This window comes from Rattus norvegicus, chromosome 12, assembly GCF_021556685.1.
Source record: "Rattus norvegicus strain SHRSP/BbbUtx chromosome 12, alternate assembly SHRSP_T2T, whole genome shotgun sequence".
NCBI lineage: Eukaryota > Metazoa > Chordata > Mammalia > Rodentia > Muridae > Rattus > Rattus norvegicus.
In genome coordinates this window covers 52,356,218-52,369,960 of record NC_141545.1, presented here as the reverse complement: position 1 = coordinate 52,369,960, position 13,743 = coordinate 52,356,218, and the positions used below count along the sequence as shown (strand labels likewise).

The 13,743-nt window shown below is 46.5% G+C and overlaps 1 long non-coding RNA gene across 8 annotated transcripts in view; it reads right to left on the bottom strand.

Annotated features, from left to right (window-relative positions):
* LOC134481214 (uncharacterized) overlaps positions 1–13,743 on the bottom strand; it is a 77,289-nt gene that overhangs the window by 37,632 nt on the left and 25,914 nt on the right. For 2 of the 8 annotated variants that reach the window (XR_015634914.1, XR_015634909.1), the window contains exon 1: positions 5,951–6,074. The exons of 5 other annotated variants lie outside the window; for them this stretch is intronic. This is a non-coding gene — a long non-coding RNA (uncharacterized LOC134481214). Of the gene's footprint in view, positions 1–5,950; positions 6,103–13,743 lie in introns of those variants that run through there. One more of the 8 variants, XR_015634916.1, reaches the window with a different exon arrangement.

The following is a 13,743-nucleotide window of genomic DNA, read 5'->3' as shown; positions in this document are numbered from 1 at the left end:
GGGTCTGCTCTTTAGACCCTGGGTGGAGCGTTTAGAAACACAGCCATTTTCTTTGTGAACTAACAATGTAACTGTAAAATGGGACCGACATGTAATTAGGAAAAAAGGAAATTCTTAGTATCGAGATACCTGCTGACAGCAGGTGGTGTTGGAACTAAATCTAGCAATGAGGACAAGGAAAAAGGTGACAGGGGAAGATTTAAAAAAAAGTCCCTTTGGTGCATAACAACCAAAACACTACACATACAAAACAAAGCAAGGGTAGCAAAAGATGCAAAGGAAAAAGACAAAGGCGGGCTTATTCGAGTAACACCCGACTTCTCAAGGAGACTAAAGCCAGAAGGACCCGGAGCTGTTCTACAGACTCTAAGAGACCATGGATGCCAGCCCTGACTGCTACAACCACTAAAATATTCAACCACCATAGATGGAGAAAACAAGGCATTCCATGATTAAAAAAAAATTTTATCTACAAATCCTGCCCTACAGAAGGGAATAGAAGCAAAATTTTAACCTAAAGAGGATTACCACACCCAAAAACACACACACTCACACATGCACACACATACATGCGCGCGCGCGCACACACACACACCAACAATAGGAATTAATACTGCTCATTGATCTCTCTCAACAGCAATAGTTTAAAAAGGTAGATACAAAAACCGAATCCATCCTTCTGCTACATCCAAGAAACACACCTTAGCAGCAAGGACAGACATCACCTCAGGCTAAAAGGATGGCTGATTTGAAATTGAACCTCAGAGCCTCAGAAACAAAATCAGCATAGTGCTGGCACACAGACGGACCAACTGGTGCAACAGAACAGAAGATCCAGACACAAAACATACAGCTACGTGGTCTTTCACAAAGATGTCAAATACTCAGTAGGAAAACTGGGTACCCACAGGAGGAAGAAACTACGTCCTTATCCCTCACCCTGCACAAACTGAACTCCAAATATATCGAAGCCCTCAGTGTAAGACCAGAAACTCTGACACTGCGAGTACTGAAAGCAGGGAAAACACAGGTAAGGCCTTCTCACAGGACCGCAGCAACTTGGGAATTAAGGCAATGGGTTCCAAGCGAGACCTCGTGATGTTAATACCTTTCTGCACGTCGTGGTTAATTGGGTCAAGACCTACAGAGTGGGAGAGAAATCTTTGCTAGCTATCCATCTCATGGAGGATATCTAGCATAAACAAAGAACTTTTTAAAAACTAAACTATTTTATTCCCCCTTCAAAGTGAGACTCAAGCATCCTAACTTGAGTCTTTCCTCTTGGTTTGCTTCTTTAGGTCTGTGGAGTGTAGCCTGGGTGTCCTGTGTTTTATGTAATTAATATTCACTTACAAGTGAGTACATACCATTTATGTCCTTTTGGGACTGGGTTGCCTCACTAAGGATGATATTCTCAATCCCGTCCATTTGCCTACAAAACCCATGACGTCTTTGTTTTTAATAGCTGGATAGTGCTGCGTTGTGTATTGGTACTGCATTTTCTTTATGCATTCTTCGGATGAAGGACATCTAGGTTGTTTCTGGCTATTATGAATAAAGCTGCTATCAACATAGTTGAGGGAGTGTCCCTGTGGTACAGTGGGGCATCTTTGGGTAAATGCCCAGGAGTGGTATCTTGAGGTAGAACTACTCCTAGGTTTCTGAGAAACCACCAAATTGATTTCCAAACTGATCGTACAAGTTTGTACTCCCACCAGCAACAGAGGAGTGTTCCCCCTTGCTCTATATCCTCGACAGCATGTGCTATCACTTGAGTTGTAGGAGGTAGAGGGAGGGAACTTGGTGGAGGAGGGAACGGGGAGGGGAATGGGGGCATTCAGGATCAGATGTGTGGGGAGAGACAGGAGAAATGGTCAGAGGGCCATGAGAATGAATGGAAGTCTGCAACTGATGGGTAGGGAGTGGGGGGGTTGGAAGCATCTCGAGGATGTGCCAGAGGTCTGGTACAGGGGAGGCACCCAAGAATCAATGAGGGCAACCTTCACTGTGACTCACAGCAGTGGGAGTCCTGAAGTGGAACCTGAAGAGTCTGCCTACTGTAGCCAGTGGAGTGATAGGGACACTACCCATCCACAAAACTTTCAACCCAAAATCTATCCTGTCTACAAGAAATACAGGGACAGGGGGTGGAACCCAGACTGAGAGAATGGCCAAATAATAACGGGCCCAGCTAAAGACCCAACCCATGGACAAGCACTAATCCCTGATACTATTAATAATACTGTTATGCAGATAGGAGTCTATCAAGGCTGTCCTCTCAGAGGCTTCACCAGCAGCTGTCTCAGATGCATACAGAGACCCACAGCCAAACACTGGACAGAGTGCAGGGACTCTTAAGAGTTGTGGGAAGGATTGAGGGATGGGGGGGGGGGGGTAGAAGGTGGAGAAGAACCAGCAGAGGACTGAAGACCAACAGAATCAACTAACCTGGAGCCCCGGGGGTCTCAGAGACTGAACCACCAACCAAAGAGCATACAAGGACTGAACCTAGAGCCCCCTGCCCCCCATATATATATAGCAGACGTACAGCTCTGTCTTCATGTGGGTCCAAACAACTGGAGCGGGGGCTATCCCAAAAGTTGTTACCTGTCCATGGGATATGTTCTTCTAGCTGGGCTGCCTCGTCTGGCCTCAGTGGGACAAGAGGCACCTAGTCGGGCAGTGTCTTGATGTGCCAGGGTGGGGGGATACCCAGGAGGGGTCTCCACCCTCAGAGGAGAAAGGGAGGGGGGAGGGGAGGGATCATGGGAGAAGGTGACCTGGAGTGGGGGCAGCGATCAAGATGTAAATGGAATGAGAAAAAAAATTAAAAACCAAAACCTTAAACTGTAAGAAATACCACGAACAAAGGAGGACCAAGGAGCTGAACATAGCTCTCAAAGGAAGAAACACAAAGGGTAACACGTATTTTAAAAAGCATTCGCCCTCCAGGGAAGCACAGCAGACAGAAGTAGTTGAAGGTGCCATGTCACCCCAGTCAGAATGGCAATCTCCAGGAAAGCAGACAACAGCAAACGCTGTTGAGGACGTAGGGCCTGGCTACTCCAGTCGTGGCTACAGACTCACGGAACTTGACCACTCAACCGGAGACTCCACACGTGTTCACCTCTACTACCGCTCTACTCACAACAGCAAGGAAGCACAGGTGAACAAGGAACAGCCTAGGTGAACACGGGCCTTGAAGAAACGCAGAATCATAGGGATGCAGATAGGAAGAGAGCGTTCCATGGAGTGAAGAGCCCAGGCTCAGAGGACAAACATGGCGCGTTCTCTCGTGTGCGGAGTTTCCCTTTCAGCTTTCATGCTTGTGTGTTTGTGTGGAGGCCTGAGAAAGGCAGGAAAAGGAGGCTTTAGGAAAGAGAGGCAGGGCAGGTAATAGATCCACGTGAAGGGACACTATGGCGAACGACAAGACAAGGGAGAGACAAGAGCTGTACCTGTAAGAATGCCACAAAAACATTCTGCTACTCTGATTTTAAAAACAAAAATGTTATACCTCCAGCAATAGCTAAAATGGAAAGACTGTCTCCCCTGGGGACACCTCTTGCTGTGTCAGCCGCTATGAGTGCACAGGCACATAGAATGTCTGTGGGGAATGAAGTGGTATAGCCACTGTGGAATTGCTTGGCAACTTCCTAAAAAACAGAGTTTGAACTCCCCGAGCCCTCAGCATTTGCCCAAGAAAAAGGAAGAAACTTGTCCACTGAGAGATTTGCACAAAAATGTTCTATTCATCTTTTTTTTTTTTTTTTTTTACCCAACCTCAAACTGGAATGAGCCCTAGTGCCTACCAGCAGGACATGGGTGGAACCATTCAACAGTAAGAAAGAGTGAGTGATACAATAGCCAAGAGCAGCTGTAAGCAACACAGTGGGAACCACAAAGTCAGAGTTCACACTGCGTGACTCCACACACCGGTCACTCTGACAAACTCAGTGGAGGGACATGAAGATGGCTGAGCCTGAGGGACACCCTAGTGTGGAGGACAGCTCTCCACCTTAGCTGATACAGGCTACAATTCAGGCATCTGCCAAAACAGGATTTATGGCTTTTATTATATTAAAGACCCCAGCAGAGCATTGTTTTCTTTGGTAGACATTATATGTAGAAATGCAGAGACTTGAGGGGTTGGGGATTTAGCTCAGTGGTAGAGCGCTTGCCTAGCACGCGCAAGGCCCTGGGTTCAGTCCCCAGCTCCGGGGGAAAAAAGAAAAGAAAAAAAAAATGCAGAGACTTAGACTATCCAGCAGGCTGAAGAGCACAACAGGACAGCCAAGCTCCCAGACAGAAAGTTCCCACAGCTGTGCTAAGATGGGGATAGGCTCTGCACATGGCTGAAACTGCACAGTTCGGAAACAAACCGCTTCTCTGTGGCACCTAATTTGTGACAAGAGGACACAGTATCACAGTGGGCCAGGGAAGGGATAGATAGAAAAAGTTCAGCTCCAGGCTCTGGAGGGGCTCGGTGGGTAATGAACCTGCTGAGCAAGGATAAGACCATAGTTCTGTCCCCAACACCTGAAGGAAAGCTGCAACTACCACCCCCCAGCACACTCCCACACACACTTGCACACATCCAAGAGTGCATGTCCACATGCACCTCCACACACTTGAATATACACACCCACATACATATGTAAAATACACAAATGCACCTCCACACATCAAAATATGCACACCCACATACATATGTACAATTCACACATCCAAGAGTTCAGGCCCACATGCTCCTTCACATATATACAAGCATGCACATCCAAATACATATATATTACACACATCCAAACATGCACACCCACATGCACCTCCACACATTCAAACATGCGCACCCACAATATATATGTACAATATATACGTGCACCTCCACACATTTGAACACACCCCCCCAAATGCACCTTCATACAGCCAATGGTGAGTACTCACCTCAGACCCAGCCAGTGGTGAGTGCTACCCTGACATCTTCAAGGCCCTGGGTTCCACCCCCAGCACTGCTAAGACATTTAAAGCCCCACAACCCACAGTGGGTTTTCCTTCTCAGTACTGTTCCCTCTGAGACACTACTCAGGAGACCCCAGCTTTTCATGACAAAACCCAGGAGAGCTGCACCCCACTTCCTTTGCCTAACACCACAGGAGCCCCCAGAAGCCTGTGGGTTCCCAGCTTCCCTACTTGTCCTGGCCTAGCTATCTGTGGGGTCTCTTCCCTGCTCTGGGACTGCCTTCCTCCTCTCAGTCTTTTCTCTACATAGCAGTTGTAGTGAGTTTTGCCAACAGGACAGCCCACCTTCCCCTAGTCACTCAGCGGAATGCAGACAGAGCCCCCCCCCCATCCAACCTTGCATAGAGCCCGCCCACATTCCTCAGCTGTGCCCAGCAGGCTCCTGCCTCAGGACCTCACACCTGTGGCGCTTTAAACTCAGAGTCTCAGGGCTTTCCCAAGCTGTCCCCCTTCCCACACTCTCCTTTTAAAGACCACTGGCAATCATGAGTCTTCAGTTTTACTTCCCATCACCAGAGAAACTGTAGGACATTAATATTAACTAAGGCAGAAGAACATTAATCAACATTCTGACTTCTGCACTGGGCACATCAACCATACCCCAGGTAGACCCCATGCTCAGGGGCAGTTGGCTAAAGAAAATCAAACCCCAGGGTTCTTCTGATTGTTTTTAAAAGAGAGAAAGAATATGAATTTAGGTGTTCAGGGAGAGGAGAGAGAATCCTGGCAGAGGTAGGGAAGGGGGAAATAATATGATCTAAGTACCTTAAATTCTCAAGAATAAAACGTTCGAAAATAACTCGTCATCTGAAGCCTGTTAAGGTGGTGTCTTAGTTCTCTATTGGTGTCAAAACAAAACAAACAAACAAAAAACCAACAATAACAACAAATCTCCAAGAGCAACCTGGAGAGGAAAAGTGATTTAGCTTACAGTTCCACATCAGTCCATCGCTGAAGGAAGTCAGAGCAGGAGCTTGGAGACAGGAGCTAAAGCAGAGACCAGGGCAAACTGCATCCCATGGCTTGCCCAGCCTTTCTTATAGAGCCCAGGAACCCCTGCCCAGGGAAGGCTCCACCCACAGTAGGCTGGGCCCTCCCACATCAATCATTAATCAAGAAAATGCAACATGGGCTGACCTCATGGAGGCATTTTTTTTTTTAGCTGAGGTTCTTCTTCCCCAAAGGCGATAGCTACTGTGTATCAAACCGTTCCCCCCACCACACACACATACAGAGGGTGGGGCAGAATTACTAAACATGAAGATTGTACTCAAGGGTCTGGTTTGTTTGTTTGTTTGTTTGTTTGTTTGTTTGCTGGTAAAGATGACCGGCAACTTTACCACTGAGCCTTGATCATGTTCTGAGAGTTCCTAGTATATGGATGAGATTAGCCCCTTCTGTTAGTAACTTTTTGCTATTTAGTAACTTTTGTTGCTATTTCCTAATTGTCTGTTTGAAGTGGTTTTGGAATTTACATGGTCTTTATTTTTTACATAGTCACATTTATCAATAGTTTCTTCTTTTCTCCCTTCCCTCTCTCTGTCAGTTATTCAGACAGGCTTTACTATGAAGCCCAGGCTAGCTAAGAACTCTGGGTGACTCAGTCTTGCTACATATTTGCTATCTCTCCTATGGTGGTTTGAATGAGAATGGCTCCAATATGTAGCTGATCTTTGCTACTTTGTGGGTTCTTTTTCTCACCCTTTATCCCCCCTTCCAGTTTTGCCCCCTTTCACTAGATAGAAAAAGAGAGGGAGATGTGAATCTGATTTCCTTGTTTCTTCCTTACCTGTAGCTGATTTTTGATACTTGGTGGGTTCTTTTTCCCACCTTTTATCCCCCTGGTTTCACCCCTATTAGATAGGAGAGAAAAAAGGACAGAGGGGAGAGAGAGATCCCTGAATCTAATTTCTTTTGTTTCTTCTTTGAGGATGACTACTAACAAACCATAAACAATTCCCCCTGAATGACCGACAGCCACTGACCCTGCCTCTCAGGGCCCTAGCATTTATATACCCTATGAAAAGTTCCCAGAATTCCAAACATCACACAATCAGAGAAACTATCTGCAGCTGGCAAAACCATGCCTCTGCTAGAGCACGAGGAAAATCAACAGTCAGCTGCTGTGGACAGACAAAAGGGACCCTACATCCCACACCTGGGATTAAAACAAAAACATTCTTATAATATTTCTGTTTTTAAAGAAACCGAAATTCCAGAATTCTAACTACATCCATGGGCTCTTATATTGCATTCTTACTCCCTAGATGATAAACTTGTAAGGATTAGGAGGTGTGGCCTTGTTGAAGAAAGTATGTTGCTAGGGTTGAGCTTTTAAGTTTCAAAAGTCCATACCAGGCCCAGCTCTCCCCTGGGCGCCACCTCCTCCCCTCCCTCCTTCTCTCCTTCTCTCCCTCCCTCCCTCTCTCCCTGTCTCTGTCTCTCTTTGTTTCTGTCTCTGTCTCTCTGTCTCTCTGTCTCTCTCTGTCTCTGTCTCTGTCTCTGTCTCTCTCTCTGTGTGTGTGTGTGTGTGTGTGTGTGTGTGTGTGTGTGTGTGTGTGTGTGTCCTGCCTTTGGATTAGGATGTAAAACTCTCAGCTACTGCTCCACCCTGCCTGTTGATAATGGACTGGCCCTCTGAAGCTGTAAGCCAGACCCTAATTGACACTTTTCTTTTATACAAGTGGCCTTTGCCTTAGTTGTGGTGCCTGCTCGCAGCAATAGAACAGTAACTAAGATACCCTCTGATCAGCTTCCCAAATTCAGGGCATGTAATGCCCACCACCATACTCAGTATTGGACACCAATCCAAATAAACACAGAAAAGCTTTAATTGTAGCCTGGTGGGTTTTATTTATATGACTCTAAACATGGGAGCAAAAAAGCCAACGACGCCAGCTTCTACACAGAGAAAGAAACAATCGATAGAGGGAAGAGCCAGCCTGCCCAGTGGGAGATGGCGCCTGTATGACACGCGCCTGATAAGAGGTTAATACAGAGCACATAAACCAGGTTCAAACAGCTCACTCAAGTCATCATGGGAACTGAAGAGACGCATAGGAGAAGAGGCAGACAGAGTGCAGCAGCAACAAGGCAGCGTGCTCTGCAGCAACAAGGCAGCATGCTCTGCAGCAACAAGACAGCGTGCTCTGCAGCAACAAGGCAGCATGCTCTGCAGCAACAAGACAGCGTGCTCTGCAGCAACAAGACAGCGTGCTCTGCAGCAACAACAAGGCAGCATGCTCTGCAGCAACAAGACAGCGTGCTCTGCAGCAACAAGGCAGCATGCTCTGCAGCAACAAGGCAGCGTGCTCTGCAGCATGCTCTGCAGCAACAAGGCAGCGTGCTCTGCAGCAACAACAAGGCAGCGTGCTCTGCAGCAACAACAAGGCAGCGTGCTCTGCAGCAACAAGGCAGCATGCTCTGCAGCATCTGCTGCCAGGGAAAGGCAGCTCCCCCTGGTGCTCCTCACACTTGCTCACACAGCCAGTGGAAACAGACAGAGGAGACGGGGCTGTGCATTCCTGGAAATGATGAAACAGAGCCATTCTACAACCCGTCCCATTTCTTAAGTACAAAGGAGAGGGAGTCAGTATGCAGGCACAAGTGCTTCGGTGTTCAGGACAGCATCATGTACCATGGACAAGGCACTCAATCAAGTTAAGTGTCTGTCAACCAGTGAATGGATGAAGACAATATACAGCACGATATATGTCTCAGTTAGGGTTTTACTGCTGTGAACAGACACCATGACCAAGGCAATTCTTATAAGGACAACATTTAATTAAGGCTGGCTTACACGTTCAGAGTTTCATTCAGCCCATTATCATCAAGGCGGGAGCATGGTAGCATCCAGGCAGGCATGGTGCAGGAGCTGAGAGTTCTACATCTTCATCTGAAAGCTGCTAGCAGAGTACTGACTTCAGGTAGCTAGGATAAGGGTCTTAAAGCCCACACCCACAGTGACACACCTCCTCTAACAAGGCCACACCCACTCTAACAATGCCACACCCACTCTAACAATGCCACACCCACTCTAACAATGCCACACCTACTCCAACAAGGCCACACCTACTCCAACAATGCCACACCTACTCCAACAAGGCCACACCTACTCCAACAAGGCCATGTCTACCACAACAAGGCCACACCCACTCCAATAAGGTCACACCTACTTCAACAAGGCCACACCTGCTTCAACAAGGTCACACCTTCTAATAGTGCCATTCCCTGGGCCGAGCATATGCAAACCATCATAATATATAATAAAATCCTATACCGCCTCTAAAGAGATTTCTTTTTTTTTTTTTTTTTTTTTTGGTTCTTTTTTTCGGAGCTGCGGACCGAACCCAGGGCCTAGCGCTTCCTAGGTAAGCGCTCTACCACTGAGCTAAATCCCCAGCCCAAGAGAAGATTTCTGTTGTCTGCAATGATGTGGGTAAGCCTGGAGCTCGTTGCTGAGAGACAAACACAGACCTTCTCCCTCATCCTGGGGCAGGAGTACCACATCAAAGACTAGAATATCGATGTGGTTTGACAGGTGGCAAGGGTGCAGGACAAAGGCAGGACTCAGGTCCTTGATGTGGAACCTCATTCTGTTATTCAGGACAGCATTAAGTCTAAAACTTAGCAACCATTTACTTGTGGGACTTTCCAGCTAATATTTTGCACTTTGGTTGACCACAGGCAAATGTAACCATATAAAGCGGAAGATCGGCTGAGCGGCAACCACCCTGCAGGATCTCATCTACACTCAGGATCTAAGATAGCATGGCCATCCACACCAACTGAGTTTGCTGACAATCCCAGGTGTGGTGGCCATTCTGAGTTGTCTGTTTGACTACACCTGGAATTCGCTAAAAGTGCAAGCCACTGGGCACACCTCTGAGGGCTTTTTAGTTAACTGGTTCATTGGAGGTAGGAAGACCCACCTTAAATCCAGAGCTCTTGAGGTGGGAAGCCCTACCCTAAATCTGAGCAACAGCTTCTCGTGGCCAGCATGCAAGAAGGCAGCCTTCGTTCTTTGCCTGCTTGTTCTCTCCCTTGCTGCTAAGTTCATCCCCTCACTGGCATTAAAGCCTATTCATTCAGGATTCTGATATACTCTGAAAAGCAGCTCAGACATCCAGACTCATGGACTTAACAATTAGCAGATCCTTGGACTTTCCATTGGTAGACAGAGTGTTGGACTAGCTGGACCACAGCCTGTGAGCCACTCTAATAAATCCTCTTGATAGGCAGATGATAAAAAGATAGACAGATGACAGACAGACAGACAGACAGCTACATTCTATGAGTACTGTTCTAGAAAAACCTGACTAATACACCGGGAAAAAGAAAAGGGCAAATTAAGCAGAAAACTACACATCCTTCAATGTTCTTCTAATGTTATAATTACTGTAAAAAAACAGAATACTTTTTTAAAATTTTGTTTTGTGTGTGTGTGTGTGTGTGTGTGTGTGTGTGTGTGTAGGTCAGAGGTCAAGCTGTAGGAGTCAGTTCTCTCCTTCCAACTCGTGTGTCTCATGGGTCTCAAATACAGGCTGACAGGTTTGGTGGCAAGCACCACTGAGCTATCTCATCCACCCCAAGAACATTTATCAGTGGCTGGAGAAGAATCCCAAGTGAGCAGCAGATACTATCACTTCCTCTGTGTGTGTGTGTGTGTGTGTGTGTGTGTGTGTGTGTGTGTATTGCACCTCTGGAACTGTCCACCTATCTATCTATCTATCTATCTATCTATCTATTTATTTATTTATTTATTTATTTATTTATTTATTTATTTATTGTGACCAGGGTCTGACTGACCTGAAACTATATAAACCAGGCCAATTTCCAAGTCACAGAGATCTCACCTTTGCGCCCTGCAGTCTGGGATTAACTGTGTGCTACCATACCCAGCCTACCTTGTTTTATTGTTGGGGTCTCTCATTGGTCTTCAGTTCATTTATTCAGCCAGGCTGGGTAGCCACAAGACCCAAGGGATCCTTCCCTGTTGCCACCAAGCCTGGCTTTTCACATCAGCACTGGAGATTGAATTTGGGGCCTCACACTTGCACAGACAGCACTTTACAAACTGGGACATCTCTCCAGTCACCACTTCTTTTAAATTTCACTTATTTATATGGGTATGGGTGCCCGTGTGTGGAAGTCAACCTGTGGGAACTGGTTCTCTCCCCACCGTGTGAGTCTCAGGGATTGAACTCAGGTTGTCAGGCAAGTGTCATTACCCACTGAGCCACATGACTGCCCCATCGTTCCTTAACATTGAGACACAGGTGTGACTGAGAGAAGGTTGGTTTTTGGATAGACAGAGGCAGGATGCTTAAGGGCTGTGAGGATGTTCAGTCTAAAACAACCGGTTGCTTATATACTCACTACGGATGGGTTGCAGAAGCAAGCACTGCAAATTTGAAAGGGAAGACTCAGACCACGACATGAAGACATGTTGGAACCTACCGTGAGATGATGTATAGCAGACCATTGGATAGCACTCCCTCGTGTCTCCTTCCCCCCACCTGCTCTGAGTATGGCTCCCTCTCCACCCCCCAACCCACATCCCACACATCCCACCCTGACTCCTGCCTTCACAGATTCCCTCCGCTAATCCAGTGCCCAGTGATGCCTTGGTTGATTTATCCATGGCTTCCTAGAAACTTCAGGTAACTTTGACATTGTGACGTTTTCTGAGTAGCGTTCGATCTGAACCTCTCTTCTGTTGCTCTTTAACATTGTGACTGAACTATTTAGAGAAAAAAAAACTATCAGAGAAGCCAGAAAACTTTTATATTATGAATGGCAAGGAAGTGTGTGGGGGGGGGTGTCAAAAATCAGTCTGCTGCACCAGTCTAACGAAACCTTCCCTCCAGCACCCAGACCGGGGCGCCTGTGAGACGAGTCTATGCAAGGGAAAACAGAGAATGCAATTACGTTTTATTGCAAGAAATTTGGGAAACATATTTTTAACAAAGTTAGCTATTCAAAACTGTTGCCTCGGGCTGGCTTTTAATGGCTCCTTTTCACAAGTGTGAAGTTTAATGGAGGCGACAGCATTTACAAGCAACACCAAAATGGTGTCTTAATTACTAGCCGCATTTTCTGAGGCAACGAGAGATTAAATGGAAAGAGAAATTAGTTTTACAAATGGCTTCATATATCTTTATGTTATACCCCCTCCATCAAGCCACAGATGGTTATCTTGAACTTCCTAATATTATAGGCAATTTTCTTTTCCTTGGGCACACCCAAATCCATCACTACTCTCAATTACATCGACTTTTGGAATCATTGATAATAGCTAAAGCCGTTTTTCATAATGATTTAAAACTTGACTGACCGCATGACATGGCCTTTCCCTATTTGGTTCTCTGTGGAAAAGAAACTTAAGATGTGTTGGAACTCCTGGCTCTGTAAAGCTTGCGGTATACTTGTTACACAGCTCCATGCAGGCCCTGGTTCTATACAGCTAACTGAGGTGCCTGGTCCATTACTATGGTCAAATGTAAGACCCAGAGCTAGGAGAGAAGGGCTGCTACCGCTTGACATGTGATGGTGTTCACATCTTTAAGAGACACACTGGGAGTCTATAAAAACTACATACATCTTTAAAAGACAATAGATTTTACTGTCCAGGTGTACCCTATCAAAAAAAAAAACCCAAAAAACAAAAAACACTCGTATATATCTGTACATTCTGAACACAATAGTGAAACCATGCCATCATCTAAAAGGACTGGGGAGTCAAAACCAGAAAGTCTTGGGGTCATCAGGGAGCTCTCTCTCCTTTTGCAGGCTGCAGTCCATGCCATGTGTCAGTGTTAGCTTGGGTTTAAAAAGTCCACAGATAGGCTGGAGAGGTGGCTCAGTGGTTAAGAGTACCGACTGCTCTTCCTGAGGTCCTGAGTTCAATTCCCAGCAGCCACATGGTGGCTCACAAGCATCTGTAATGAGATCTGATGCCCTCTTCTGGTGTCTGAAGACAGCTGCAGTGTACTCATATATAATAAATAAATAAATCTTTAAAAAAAAAGTCCACAGACTTCCTCATCTTAAATGTCCGTCGGGGAAATGCTGCAGAAGCAAGCACAGGGTGGAACCTGCTGCAAGAGCTCGACTTAACTCTGTGCTGCCCTTTTGTGGAGGGGTAAGAGGTTCAGGTCTGCCGACTTCACTATTAAAGTGTATGCATCATTGTGAGTTTTCTTTGAGAACATGGCATCTCCTTTCGCCATTTTTGCCTTGCTCCCCAAACTCCTTCCAGATCCACCCAGCTTTGTGTAAAACAACAAGAAACCCTTCAAGGCCAATTTTTGCTGCCCAAATATTCTTGGATGTGTGGCCTTCCAGTGGAGTATGGTACACTTCCATAGGCTACCAGCTGACAACCGTTCCTTGGCTAAGAGTGGAGTCGTGTGCTGGAGTCTGCACAGGCTTGGGCTGGTGCGGCTGCTTTGAGTGCGTCCGTGGAGCTGCCTTTTGTCTGTGGACCTGCCTTGTGCTCACACACTGTGTGGTTGTTGGAATAAGATGGCCCCCACGGGCTCAGACATTTGAAAGTTCAGTCACCAAGGAGTGGTGCTTTTTGAAAGGGTCAGAAGGATTAAGAGATGTGGCCCTGTGACAGGAAGTGTGTCACTGGGGATGGCCTTGAGATTTCAAATCCTGTGCCATGCCCAGTTTCTTTTCCCTTTGTGTACAAACCAGGATGTAGTTCTCAGCCATTGC